Source organism: Entelurus aequoreus, linkage group LG05 (assembly GCF_033978785.1).
Source record: "Entelurus aequoreus isolate RoL-2023_Sb linkage group LG05, RoL_Eaeq_v1.1, whole genome shotgun sequence".
Taxonomy (NCBI): Eukaryota; Metazoa; Chordata; class Actinopteri; order Syngnathiformes; family Syngnathidae; genus Entelurus; species Entelurus aequoreus.
Window position 1 is genome coordinate 64,521,797 of NC_084735.1, and position 14,089 is coordinate 64,535,885.

General features: G+C 45.0%; 1 pseudogene; it reads left to right on the top strand.

The window, feature by feature from the left end:
* Positions 1-14,089, top strand: part of LOC133650892 (neurexin-2-like) — a 489,617-nt pseudogene that overhangs the window by 244,225 nt on the left and 231,303 nt on the right.

A 14,089-nucleotide genomic window follows, 5' to 3' on the forward strand; every position in this document is an offset into this window, starting at 1 on the left:
AGTACCTTTGTATGGCGGCATCATAAAAAAGTAAAAAAAAATCCATGAAATATGAATGTGTCGGACACTTTTTTTTTTTAATCAAATTTTTAATTCTACAAGCTAAAATAATATTGTATTCTTGTAATGTTGTCTCATGGTGATCTATTGATTTGATTAGGTTCATATTTATTGGATAGTTAATGTTGCATTTGGACATATTTGGGTGCAAATAATCAATCTATTATACTGATAGGAGTGTATCAATGCAGGTAAGTCACGCGCACGTGTGTGTTTTTGTGTGTGCACGTGTGTGGGTGTGTTGCGGTGCAGTGAACAGTAAAATACAGAACAATTCTGGAAAAACAGTAAAAAGTGCAGACATGGCATGGAAAAATACTTTTTGAAAAAAGGGTGTTGTCTTATGATACCTCAGCCCAGTCACATGCTCCTCTCCTCCAGCAGGTGGCACTGTACCAACATGGAAAGAATGCCTGAGCACTTATCATGTGCACCACAGCATTTATCTCCAAAGGAACTTATTAACCCAACAGCTGTAATGATGGATGCATGATTTGTTGAATAATTTGATGAGGAACAAAATTAGAGGCACGCAATTAGCTGCCTAAATTATTTAGCAGATATCATTTGCGGGGGGGGGGGAATTATAGTTTACACAAACTTGATTACAGAATGAAGACTTCATATCCACTAAGCAGGGGTCTAGACTGTTTGAAAATGGGAATTGGGGACACAGCCCATCTGCAGCATCAAGACGAGCCAAGCACAGCTGGAAACGTAGTAGGCACTTATTGTTGGAAGTACCGGCTCCTCGTTGGAATTGGAGGACTAGTTTTTCCAGAATTACATAATCGGCACGCTTTGATTGGTGTACAGATCCAAGCGCCCTCTTAAAGATGACCTACAAAGCTACACGCTATCTTTCCAGCTATAAGTGGAGATCAAAACGGACAAAATCTCTCTTTTTTTTACTGCTCTCATGCGCAACAAAGCAACTTACGTTCAAAGGCGTGCTAATAATACCCTAAGGTCTATTTATCGTCCTTTAACAAAACAAATACTGTACTATAAATTCCCTCATCGGTCACCTCCCCACTGAGAAGCAAACATAAATGAATACGTGGCACCTGCACTCCATCATCGCTTCCCCCATAATATCCAATCATAATGTGTTCATGAAGGAGATTTACAGTCAATATTTCAATATTTGTGTTGCACGTGGTTGCTTTCAAACATACATACTGTTGTAGATAATCCATCATATGTAGAGGGAGCAGGCTCCGACCTGATCGATACTGCTACGTATGTGCAGCAATGGTCAAAAGCTCCCCCATGTTGCATCTCCCCAGGGATAAAACGGCAAAAGTGCACGGAAACCGGTTGATGTTTGGCCATTTATTGTCCTCTGCGCGTCCCCTGTAATTGTGCACCCAGAGCTCAATTAGACAGACAAACCCCCCAAGGCCCAGTCAAGCTTAGGCATGGCCAATTAGTTTCCCAAGCGATGTCAGAACTCCTTTGAACCGGCGTGTCGGCCTGTTGCGCCGCCACTGATTCAGGATGACGGTGCTGCAGTAGCGGGCTTCTGTGCCGTGACCTATTTTGAAAGCGGCGAGTAAGCCATAGAACACAGACGAGAATATATGGGGCTAAACCCGAGCCTTTGCATGTTCTCTCAAGGTAAAGCTCAGACTTTCACCGAGGCGTTAACAGTTAGCAGGTCACCTTCCGGTTAAAAAAGGATGATTTAATGATTAGACCATACCATTTTTTAGGATGGGGGGATTGATTCCATAGTGACACCCATACTAGAAAGAGCTTTAACACATCTTGGAGTGCTGATCTTTATCCATCAATCCATTTTGGCCCAGATGCCATTTAAGAAAAAATAAAACTATTTCCTTTATGTTAATAAATAAGTAACTTACCGGCTCATTGTGAAAGAGTTTTGACATAGCTTCGAACGTTTGCATCTTGCAACGCAGGAACGATTTAGGATGACTTAAGATGATACAGTAGAAAGGGGATTCATACAGCCCCATTCGTTGCTGTCTACTTGACACATGAAACGTGACGAACTGGGGGGTGTGCACTATCCACTTCAGCCGCCAAACAGCAGTAAAGTGTTGAATATCTTAAAATGTGTTTTGTGGCAATTCAAACTTTGACCACAGCGTCAGTTGCTATGTAGCGTGGCGCGTTCCCTCATTTTCAGCACACTGCACTGCAAAATGATTAACGTTGCCACTTTCCTCTCACGCGAGATCCACCCAGGACTGGGGTCATATTAATCCCTTTTCTACTGCAGGACCAAACACTTTTTGATTCAGGTGTGGACAGTTCCAAAAACAGCAAACATACAGTCCTGGTCAAAAGTTTACATACACTTGTAAATAACATATGTCATGACTGTCTTGAGTTTCCTATAATTTGTACAACTCTTATTTTTTGTGATAGAGTGATTGGAGCACACACTTGTTTGTCACAAAAAACATTCATGAAGTTTGGCTCTTTTATGAAATTATTATGGGTCTACTGAAAATGTGACCAAATCTGCTGGGTCAAAAGTATACATACAGCAACATACATTATCAATTTTGGTGATATAGAAAAGTTACAATCAAATGAAATTAGCTTCATGGCATGGCTTCTTAACTTCATATGAGTGATTATGATTGACGACACCTGTTGACTTCTCTGAGCCAATTTAAATAGGGCTCATGTGATGCAGTCATTAGACTCGGTTACAAACGCGACAATGGGAAAGTCAAAGGAACTCAGCACAGATCTGAAAAAAACGAATCATTGACTTGAACTTGACTTGGAGCCATTTCAAAGCAGCTTTAGGTCCCAAGAGCAACTGCGCAGACAATTGTTCGTAAGTATAAAGTGCATGGCACAGTTTTGTCACTGCCACGATCAAGAAGAAAACACAAGCTATCACCTGCTGCTTAGAGAAAATTGGTCAGGATCAACGTTCCCTCTAAGGTGCGCGCCTGCGCAATTGCGCACTGCTCACGCATCCTCAGCGCACTGCAAATTAATGCCGCGCAGGAAATCAAAAATCCCATCTGAACATTAAACAAAATAAACACATTACAATGTATTCTATATGATTTTGTAATGCAACTCTGTGAGTGACAGGTGACAACAAGAGTGGCCCCAATGAATAAAACAATCTTTGTCAACACAGTTCAATTATCGTCTGTCGAGACACTTTACGGACAGGAATTCCATCAATCACTTTATTGAGCAAAACTGTTTGTAACCACACCAAAAACATGAGTAAAAAAAACTTTTATCTATAAAAACTGGTAATTTTCTGCCATACAAACCAGGCTTAAACCAACTTTGTCATCCGTCATATCAACAGAAGCCGCTCGCTCTGTCTCACCTGCACCAACACACGCACTCATGGCACTCAGCCAGTGCTGCGTTTATGGCCACAAAAAAAGTCGGACAACCCCAACGCCACACAATGTGTAAATGCCAGGTTGTAACACTCTGACTCCTCAATCAGATGTGTGCTTATTTTACTGCCATTTATTAAGAATGTTAATCTAAGGATAATATTCATGAAATATTGTCACTAGATTTCATAAATGCTAATAAAAAGATGTATTTTACAGACAGAAAGTTACAAGAACTAAATGTAATCTCTGAAAGGGGTAACATTTCTTTTACAGGCAGGACCCGCAGCCAGACATACAATACTGGCACATAGGTCATGAAAAACATGTTTTTTTGTTATTGTCATTGTAAGAGGGAAAAATCTCTTATATCAGAAAATTATTTTAATAAAACATTTAAATTGTTATGATGTCAGGTTTGGGACAGGTGTGACGCTGGTGTGGCCACAGTGTGCACGTGCCTGATGTTGCTCACATGGCCTCCACTGAATACTCGGGGAGTTTTTGCGTTTGCTCACACACAGGACAAATTAGAGGGAACATTGGTCAGGATGATCAAGAGTCAACCGAGAACCACCAAAAAGCAGGTCTGCAATGAATTGGAAGCTGCTGGAACACAGGTGTCAGTGTCAACAGTCAAGCGTGTTTGACTGTTGGACTGAGGCCCTGTTTACCATGTTTTATCATAAGGTTATCCAGGCTAAATCCCGCCTAAACTTATCCGTGTCCACACACAACAATTCCACCGTTTAAGACCCTCTCCCCCCTCCTTTGGGGCCCTATTTTAGTTAATCACACCTGAGCAATCATAAATTAATCAAATCTTTAATAAACACGTGAACGTACACAATTTGATATTTGCTCGGTTGGTAGAGCGGCTGTGCCAGCAACTTGAGGGTTCCAGGTTCGATCCCCGCTTCCGCCATCCTAGTCACTGCCGTTGTGTCTTTGGGCAAGACACTATACCCACCTGCTCCCAGTGCTACCCACACTGGTTTAAATGTAACTTAGATATTGGGTTTCACTATGTAAAGCGCTTTGAGTCACTAGAGAAAAGCGCTATATGAATATAATTCACTTCAGTTCACCTTCCATGTGCATTCGTTTTGGTGACTTTATATATTCTGCACCTAGACGTTGAGTCCGCGACAACATGGCGGACAATAACTGATAGTCTGCTTTGCCAGTCCAAAAGCATTCGCCGTTTTCCATAGTCTTCCCTCGACGGCCAGGTAATACAAAGCACACGCTACCTTTTTTATCACATCAGCTCGCATTCTCGTTGTCTCCCCTTCGACATCTGGACAAAGTTTTTCGGTAAGTGGAATCACAGCTGACCTGGACATTCGAAAGTTCTCTTGTTGTCTGAGAAGTGTTGTATCCGAAATAGCTGCAATCGCTTTCTCTTAAGGTATTCATGTGTGATTTCCACAAGGAGAAACACGGGCATGTCTGAATGACACACCTTCATATTTCCAGTGGTTAGTTCCGAGTTATGAAACCGCTTTATTATGAAACTGGCTGTAGCGCATTCTTTCTGACGTCACTTCCTGTGTGGGGCGCGTCCTTTCTGGCATCACTTTCTCTCGGAACTCAGTTTGTAAATGATCAATGAGTGCATACAAAGCTAAGAGCCGCAGATTCAAGAAATACACGGCGTACTTACCCGTGTAAAAAATTATCCAAGGAGGGGGACCTTAATCGATAGTTTAGTGTGGCTGAAACGAGGCTTAGGCTAAGTAATTATTAGTTTAAGGGGTTATCCGGCTTAATGTAGACATAGACTGAGAGGCTACCATGCAAGAAGGAAGCGCTTGCTCCAGAAGCGACACCTTAAGGCTCGTCTAAAGTTTGCTGCTGATCACATGGACAAAGATAAGACCTTCTGGAGGAAAGTTCTGTGGTCAGATGAAACAAAAATTGAGCTGTTTGGCCACAATACCCAGCAATATGTTTGGGGGAGGAAAGGTGAGGCCTTTAATCCCAGGAACACCAAGCCTACTGTCAAGCATGGTGGTGGTAGTATTATGCTCTGGGCCTGTTTTGCTGCCAATGGAACTGGTGATTTACAGAGAGTAAATGGGACAATGAAAAAGGAGGACTACCTCCAAATCTTTCAGGACAACCTAAAGTCATCAGCCCTGAGGTTGGGTCTTGGGCGCAGTTGGGTGTTCCAACAGGACAAAGACCCCAAACACACGTTAAAAGTGGTAAAGGAATGGCTAAATCAATGTAGAATTAAGGTTTTAGAATGGCCTTCCCAAAGTCCTGACTTAAACCCCATTGAGAACATGTAGACAATGTTGAAGAAACAAGTCCATGTCAGAAAACCAACAAATTTAGCTGAACTGCACCAATTTTGTCAAGAGGAGTGGTCAAAAATTCCACCAAAAGCTTGCCAGAAGCTTGTGGATGGCTACCAAAAGCGCCTTATTGCAGTGAAACTTGCCAATTCACATGTAACCAAATATTAACATTGCTGTATGTATACTTTTGACCCAGCAGATTTGGTCACAATTTCAGTAGACCCATAATAAATTAATAAAAGAACCAAACTTCATGAATGTTTTTTGTGACAAACAAGTATGTGCTCCAATCACTCTATCACAAAAAAACAAGAGTTGTAGAAACCAAAAAAGTTTACAAGTCTATGTAAACTTTTGACCACGACTGTATATTCCTGTAACAAAAGAGAAGATATTTGTTCATCCAGCTGTTTGTTAGGTAGCAGGCTACTTCCACCTGGTTCAGCGGGAATTAATTACATTAAACATAGCTGTGTGTATTTGACAATGCCTTTGTTAGTTAGCATTGAGAACATGCATTGGACTCAAGAACAATATACTGTAGCGTATTTTCAACTGTATCATAATGTAATGAATTTTTCTTCCAAGAAGTTTGATGAAAAAGTGTTTATACGTAATTGTGCTAAATAGCAAACTGCAATCAAAACAATATATCTCACCTTTGTGTTTGGCATAGGTAAAACAAATGTTTCCTTCTATGGCTTTGAACTGAAGTAGAGTAGAAATTGTAGCTTGCAGGCCGGTGGTTGTGTGAGCATATGTGAATGAGTGCACATTGTTCAGTTGTTCACTTTAAGAGTGTCGTCTGATGAGAGAGGATGCCACGCTCGTTTTCTGTGATTGTCACTTGACGCTCTCCACCTCTTAGGCAAAGGACCCGAGGTACTCCTGCTGGGCGACAAGCTGAATGACAATGAGTGGCACTCTGTGAAGGTGGTGCGGCGGGGGAAGCATTTGCAGCTCTCTGTGGACAATGTCACAGCAGAAGGTAAATGCGGTCACACAAAGGTTTCCGTGCAGTTTGTCGGACTTTTAAACGACATTATCTTCTAATGCTGCTCCCCAGGCTTTATGAGTGGCGCTCACACCCGCTTGGAATTCAACAACATCGAGACGGGGATCATGACAGAGCGCCGCTTCACCTCGGTCATCCCCTCCAACTTTATCGGTCACCTGCAGGCCCTCTCCTTCAACGGGATGCTCTACCTGGACCAGTGCAAGAACGGAGACATCTCCTACTGCGAGCTGAACGCGCGATTCGGCATGAGGCACATCGTAGCCAATCCCGTGACGTTCGTGACTCAGGCTAGCTATCTGGCCTTCTCCACTTTGCAGGCCTATGCCTCCATGCACCTTTTCTTTCAGTTCAAGACCACCAGTCCTGATGGCCTCATACTGTACAACTCCGGAGATGGAAGTGACTTCATTGTGGTGGAGCTGGTCAAAGGGTGAGCTACGATCATGTGTACTTCGATGTCTGGCAGCCCGACTTTTCATGTGATTCAGTGTCTGACATCTCTGTTATCTTATGGCCAAACATTGCACGTAACAAACTATTCAGCGGAATTGAGTGCCCAAACAAAGAATACTAAGCGTTGGGGACTCTACTCCACTTTTTTTTATTGAGCACGACTCCAAAACAACCCCTTATTGGTACAAAAAAGATACTAGTGCATTCAGTTTAAGACAGAAGGTGAGAAACACTATTGGATTAAAGGAACAACTCCTATCAATTCAATAAATCAGTCATCGTTCCTTACCGAGTGTACAGGTGTTTGAGAATGTACGTTACAAAGCCGTTACCGATAGGTTTGATGTAATGTGGTGCGCTATTTTTAATATGGACGAGCAAATTCACCTCAGGAAGTAGTTCTTTACTAGTGCTAGCGGCTGCCTTCGCACACATTGCTACTACTAATAATGAACCTTCAATAAAGTGACAATCATCAACAATGATACTCCTACAATACCCCGTTTGTGGACGAGGAGAGACACAGCCATTGACACATGTTCAATCGCTTTATTAACTATCCGTGAAAACATTCCACCAGCGCTTCCGTCAACGATCTCCTTCCAGTCCGCAGACTACCAATGCTTAGCTAAAACAACTAATGAGCGTGCCCTCGCTGACGCCACGCTTTGCTAGGCAACAGCCACCGCCTTTTAAAAGTACATACTCATGCAGTTTTCTCTCATGAAATAAATAAATGATAAATGGGTTATACTTGTATAGCGCTTTTCTACCTTCAAGGTACTCAAAGCGCTTTGACAGTATTTTCACATTCACCCATTCACACACACATTCACACACTGATGGAGGGAGCTGCCATGCAAGGCGCTAACCAGCACCCATCAGGAGCAAGGGTGAAGTGTCTTGCCCAAGGACACAATGGACGTGACTAGGATGGTAGAAGGTGGGGATTGAACCCCAGTAGCCAGCAACCCTCCGATTGCTGGCACAGCCACTCTACCAACTTCGCCACGCCGTCCCCGTCTCTTAACTGCATACACCAGATATAAGAAAGTAAAAGAAAAAAAAATGCATTGATTATGTTCCCAAGTAATTAGTTACATCTATTAAAGAATAATTTCGTTAGTAATTAAGTTACTTTTTGGGGAAAGTAACGAGTAACTAATTAATTACTTTTAAGTAATTTATTTTTTTTATTTTTTATTTTTTCCCTAAGATGGCGGCGCGCACAGACGCAGCGGCTTACGGCTCTCCTTTTCAGTGCTCTTTCTTCCTCCTTTTCTTCTTGTTTTTTTCCTTTTGTGCACCACCTGTACTGCAAACACCCGGTACACCCGCCAGTCACTCTTGGATATCGGGAACTCGCACCAGATATCTGTTTCGAGCGACTTTCACCATGAGCACAACATCCCAGACGACATAGCAAGAGCACCGGGCTCTCCGTGGTTTGTTGTCGGGTCTGGGAGACGGCGCAGACGGAGGAGGGAGAGGAAGCAGAAGCGTGGCCGCAGGTCCGGCGTCTTGCTCAGGCTTAGGAAACAACCCCACAAGCCACCTCTACCGAGCCTGTTCCTCTCCAATGCCAGATCCCTCGTACAGAAGATGGACGACCTGGAGTTACAACTCGCTGGAAACCGCTATGTTCGGGACTGTTGTGCTATGATTATCACCGAAACCTGGCTTCAACCGGAAATACCCGATGCTAGCATGCAGCTAGCCGGCCGCACTCTGCTCCGCCGGGACAGAACTAAGGACTCCGGTAAGAGCAGAGGAGGGGGGCTCTGTATTTACGTGCATGAGAACTGGTGCAACAACGGGACAATCATTGAACAGCACTGTTGCCCGGACGTGGAGTACATGTCTGTTAGATGTCTGCCTTTTTTTCTCCCGAGAGAGCTGTCTGTTGTTATCATCACGGCTGTGTATATTCCACCGGACGCCAAAGTAAACACAGCGCTCTCTCTTCTGCTGAACACCGTCAACAAACAGCAGCGGGCCCACCCCGATGGTGTTTATATCATAGCAGGGGATTTTAATAAGGCCAATCTAAAGACTGTACTCCCTAAGTTCTACCAGCACGTGAAGTGTTCTACAAGGGGCAAGAACACCCTTGACCACGTGTATACCAACGTGAAGCACGCATACAGAGCTACACCCCTCCCCCAGCTTGGACAGTCAGACCATCTTTCCCTCCTGCTCTCTCCTACCTACTCCCCCATCAGACGCCAGGCCAGGCCCATCACAAAGACTGTTATGACCTGGCCTGACGATGCACTCCCCAAACTTCAGGACTGCTTCCAACACACGAATTGGGACCTCTTCCAACAACAGGAGCTGGAGACAGCCACAGGAACAGTGCTGGACTACATACAGTTCTGCATCGGGAATGTGACTGTGGAAAAAAACATCCGGGTTTACCCCAACAAGAAACCCTGGATGACCAGCCAGGTCCGCACACTCCTCAGGGCCCGCGACGCAGCCTTCAGGTCAGGGGACGGGGCACTGTACAGTGCTGCTAGAGCCGACCTGAAGAGAGGGATTAAAAAAGCAAAGGCGGACCACAGGAGGTGCATAGAGTCCCATCTGTCCAGCAATAACTCACGGGAGGTGTGGCGGGGCATTCATGACATCATGAACTACAGAGGCTGCAATGTGTCAACTGCGGATCAGAGTGCGACACTGGCAGAGGAGCTTAACTGTTTCTTTGCCCGTTTCGATACCCCCCAGCGACACTCATCTGCTCCAGCCCTGCCCCCGCCCCCACCGGGCTCCGGCACCACTCCACTCACTGTACAGGAGCACAGTGTCAGACGAGTGCTCCTGGCTGTGAACCCCAGGAAGGCTGCCGGACCAGACGGAGTACCTGGAAAGGTGCTCTGGGCGTGCGCCCACCAGCTCGCTCCCCCCCTCACCAGGATCTTCAACCTCTCCCTGGCTCAGGCAGTCATCCCATCCTGCCTGAAGTCATCTACAATAATCCGAAGAAGTCTCCCATCACCAGCCTGAATGATTACCGACCAGTGGCCCTCACTCCGGTAATCATGAAGTGCTTCGAGAGACTGGTTCTCCAGCACATCAAGGACCATATCCCTCCAGACTTTGACCCCCACCAGTTCGCATACCGGGCGAACAGATCCACAGAGGACGCCATCGCTGTTGCTCTCCACTCTGCTCTGAACCACCTGGAGCAGCAGCAGAGCTACGTCCGGATGCTCTCTGTGGATTATAGTTCTGCCTTCAATACAATAATCCCGGACAGACTCTGCAATAAACTGGACACTCTTGGCCTCCCCCCTCTCACAAACGCCTGGATAAGGGACTTCCTAACGGACCGACCCCAGAATGTGAGACTTGGCCCCCACCTCTCATCCACCCGCACGCTGAGCATCGGCTCCCCACAGGGCTGTGTGCTGAGCCCCCTCCTCTACTGCCTCTACACCCATGACTGCAGTCCAGCCCACAGTGACAACCTTATCGTCAAGTTTGCTGACGATACCACAGTGGTCGGGCTCATCTCCAGGGGTGACGAGGCTGCCTACAGGGAGGAGGTCCTGAAGCTGACGGCCTGGTCTTCGGAGAACAACCTCGCTCTCAACACCAGCAAGACCAGAGAGATCATCGTCGACTTCAGGAGGAGCAGCACCGACCCTGCCCCCCTATACATCAACGGCGAGCGTGTTGAGGGGGTCCACTCCTTCAAGTACCTTGGAGTCCACATCTCCAACAACTTTTCCTGGACAGTCAACACCACAGCAATCATCAAGAAGGCTCAGCAGCGGCTACACTTCCTGAGAGTCCTAGGGAAGTACAACCTGAAGCCTGACCTGCTGCTGACCTTCTACCGCTCGTCCATCGAGAGCCTGCTGACCTACTGTATTACAGTATGGTACGGCAGCTGCACTGCAGCAGACAGGGAGAGGCTGCAAAGAGTGGTCAAGACGGCTCAAAAGATCATCGTCCGCCCTCTCCCCTCTCTGATGGACATCTACACCTCCCGCTGCCTCAACAAAGCCAGTGCCATCATCAAGGACAGCACCCACCCTGGCTCTGACCTGTTCCACCTGCTGCCCTCTGGGAAGCGCTACAGGTGCATTAAAACCAGGACGAACAGGCTAAAAAACAGCTTCTTCCCCAGGGCCATAACCACCCTGAACAGACTTCCCCACTGACCCTCATAACTGCCTTCTCTTCGGTGCAATAACCCATTCCACCAACCACCCTGTTTCATGTAGATATTCATGTACATATTCATTTCACCCTCTGTATAGAGTGTACACTTGTTTTATCGCACTGTATGGAATGGCCTCAATCTCGTTACCCTGGGTAATGACAATAAAGCTGATTCTGATTCTGATTCTGATTCATTAACACTGGACAAGCGGTACAAAATGGATGGATGGATGGATGTATACAACTAACAAAAATAAAATTACAGTGGAACCTCGATTTAGGGCAGCACGGTGGCACAGGGGTTAGTGCACGTGCCTCACATTAAGAAAAGTCCTGGGTTCGATCTTTCTGTGTGGAGTTTGCATGTTCTCCCCGTTATTGCGTGGGTTCCCTCCGGGTACTCCGGCTTCCTCCCACCTCCAAAGACATGCACCTGGGGATAGGTTGATTGGCAACACTAAATTTTAAGTTTAAGTACCACTGATAGCCACACACACTCTATGTGTGGTGAAATGTGTCCTCTGCATTTGACCCATCCCCTTGTTCCACCCCCTGGGAGGTGAGGGGAGCAGAGAGCAGCAGTGGTGGCCACGCTCAGGAATCATTTTGGTGATTTAACCCCCAATTCCAACCCTTGATGCTGAGTGCCAAGCACTGTTGTCTGTCTATCTGTGTTGGCCCTGTGATGAGGTGGCGACTTGTCCAGGGTGTACCCCGCCTATGACCCGAATGCAGCTGAGATAGGCTCCAACACCCCCACGACCCCAAAAAAGGGACAAGCGGTAGAAAATGGATGGATGGATGGATGGATGGAACCTCAATTTGCAAACTTAATTGGTTCTCTAACAGGGTTCGTGAATAGAAACATTTTTATATTGAAGCAAATTTCTCTCTGAGAAACAATGTAAACATGAATAATGGGTTCCAGTCATAAAATAAGCCAAGCAGAAATACAATTAGATTTTTGTATTGGTATTGTAATGTAGAAGAATCGTATACTATGGAGAAGTAGTGGATATAATCAAATGATTGCGCCCTCCTGCAGGTTCATACATTATGTCTTTGACTTGGGAAATGGACCGTCGCTGATGAAAGGAAACTCCGACAAGCCTCTCAATGACAACCAGTGGCACAACGTGGTCATCTCCCGTGACAACAGCAATGTGCACACGCTAAAGATCGATGTACGCACCGTCACGCAACACGCCAATGGAGCCCGCAACCTTGATTTAAAAGGTAGGTTATTTACAGTATGAATGTTTTCTTGTGGCGCTATGGTTTACTTCCTTCTGCTATAAGAGAGTCTATTGGGCACACCCTGTTTTCTATGTCACAGGAGAGCTGTACATTGGAGGTGTGGGGAAGAGCATGTACGTCAGCTTGCCTCGACTGATAGCATCCCGGGAAGGTTACAAGGGCTGCCTGGCATCAGTGGACTTGAACGGGAGACTCCCTGACCTGCTGGCAGACGCCCTTCAGAAGGTGGGCGAGGTGGATCGCGGCTGTGGAGGTGAGGCGTGAAAAACAAAAACCTGTGAATTCCAATTGCGCGCATTCTCCCATTTCCCACCCGAATGCATTGATAGACGGGTGAGATCTGGTTCAAGGACGATGTTCTTGCTCTGAATCAGTCAGTCCGTAGAGACTTTTGTAATATTTCATGTCTCAGGTGAAATAGGATGTGATATTTTTCTACAAAAACTAACAAAAGTCTACTTCATTGTATTTTGTTATTTCAATATTTAGCAGTCAAAGGTAAATGATAATGCATATACCAGTATAAGTATTATTAATCATTATTAAGTAGAAACCAAATGTATATTCTCTTCTCTGCATGTGTTTTTTCATTTAAGTAGTCTGTTTTATTTTTTTATATTAGGGATTATTTTTTCTATATATTTTACAATTTCTATATTTGGTAACGCTTCAGTATGGGGAACATATTCTAAGTAACAAAAACTTAATTTAGAGTTATTTGGACACTAGGGGAACATATTCTAAGTAACAAAATACTTAATTTAGAGTTATTTGGTTAGAGGCTTAGGGTTAGGGTTAGAGGGTTAGGGTTGGTTGTATAATAAGGCCATGCAGAATAAGGCATTAATAAGTACTTAATAATGACTAATTAACAGCCAATATGTTACTAATTTGCATGTTAATAAACAACTAATTAATGGTGACTATGTTCCCCATACTAAAGTGTTCCCCTTTTTTTATTATTTCAATTGATTTTTTTCATTTATTTGAAGTATATTTTTGCATCCATCTTCAGAGAGAAAGTGAGTCTTACTAAACCCTTTGTAACATGGTGATGATGCGTAAACATAATCAAGAGAAGGCTCACATTGTGTTTTGTCAACACGGTGCAGGTCCCAGCACCACCTGCACCGAGGACTCCTGCCACCATCAGGGAGTGTGTCTGCAGCTGTGGGAGGGCTTCTCCTGTGACTGCACCATGACGACCTACGGGGGGCCGTTCTGCAGTGACCGTGAGTACTCTTTTTGTTTAATTCCATGCTCTGATTGGTCACCACAAGGTACAGTAACACCACAGATGTCCTCCTCGCTTACCCAAAATGCATCACTGACTGCAGGTGTCTCGGCCCCTGGGGCTAAATAGTCTCTTCAGACTGCAGTGTTTGTGTGTGTGTTTTAAATGTAAGTGAATTAGTGTCAGGAGATAAAAAAAAGAATATGAATATGAATAATATGAATTTTTGGGTCTATGTTGT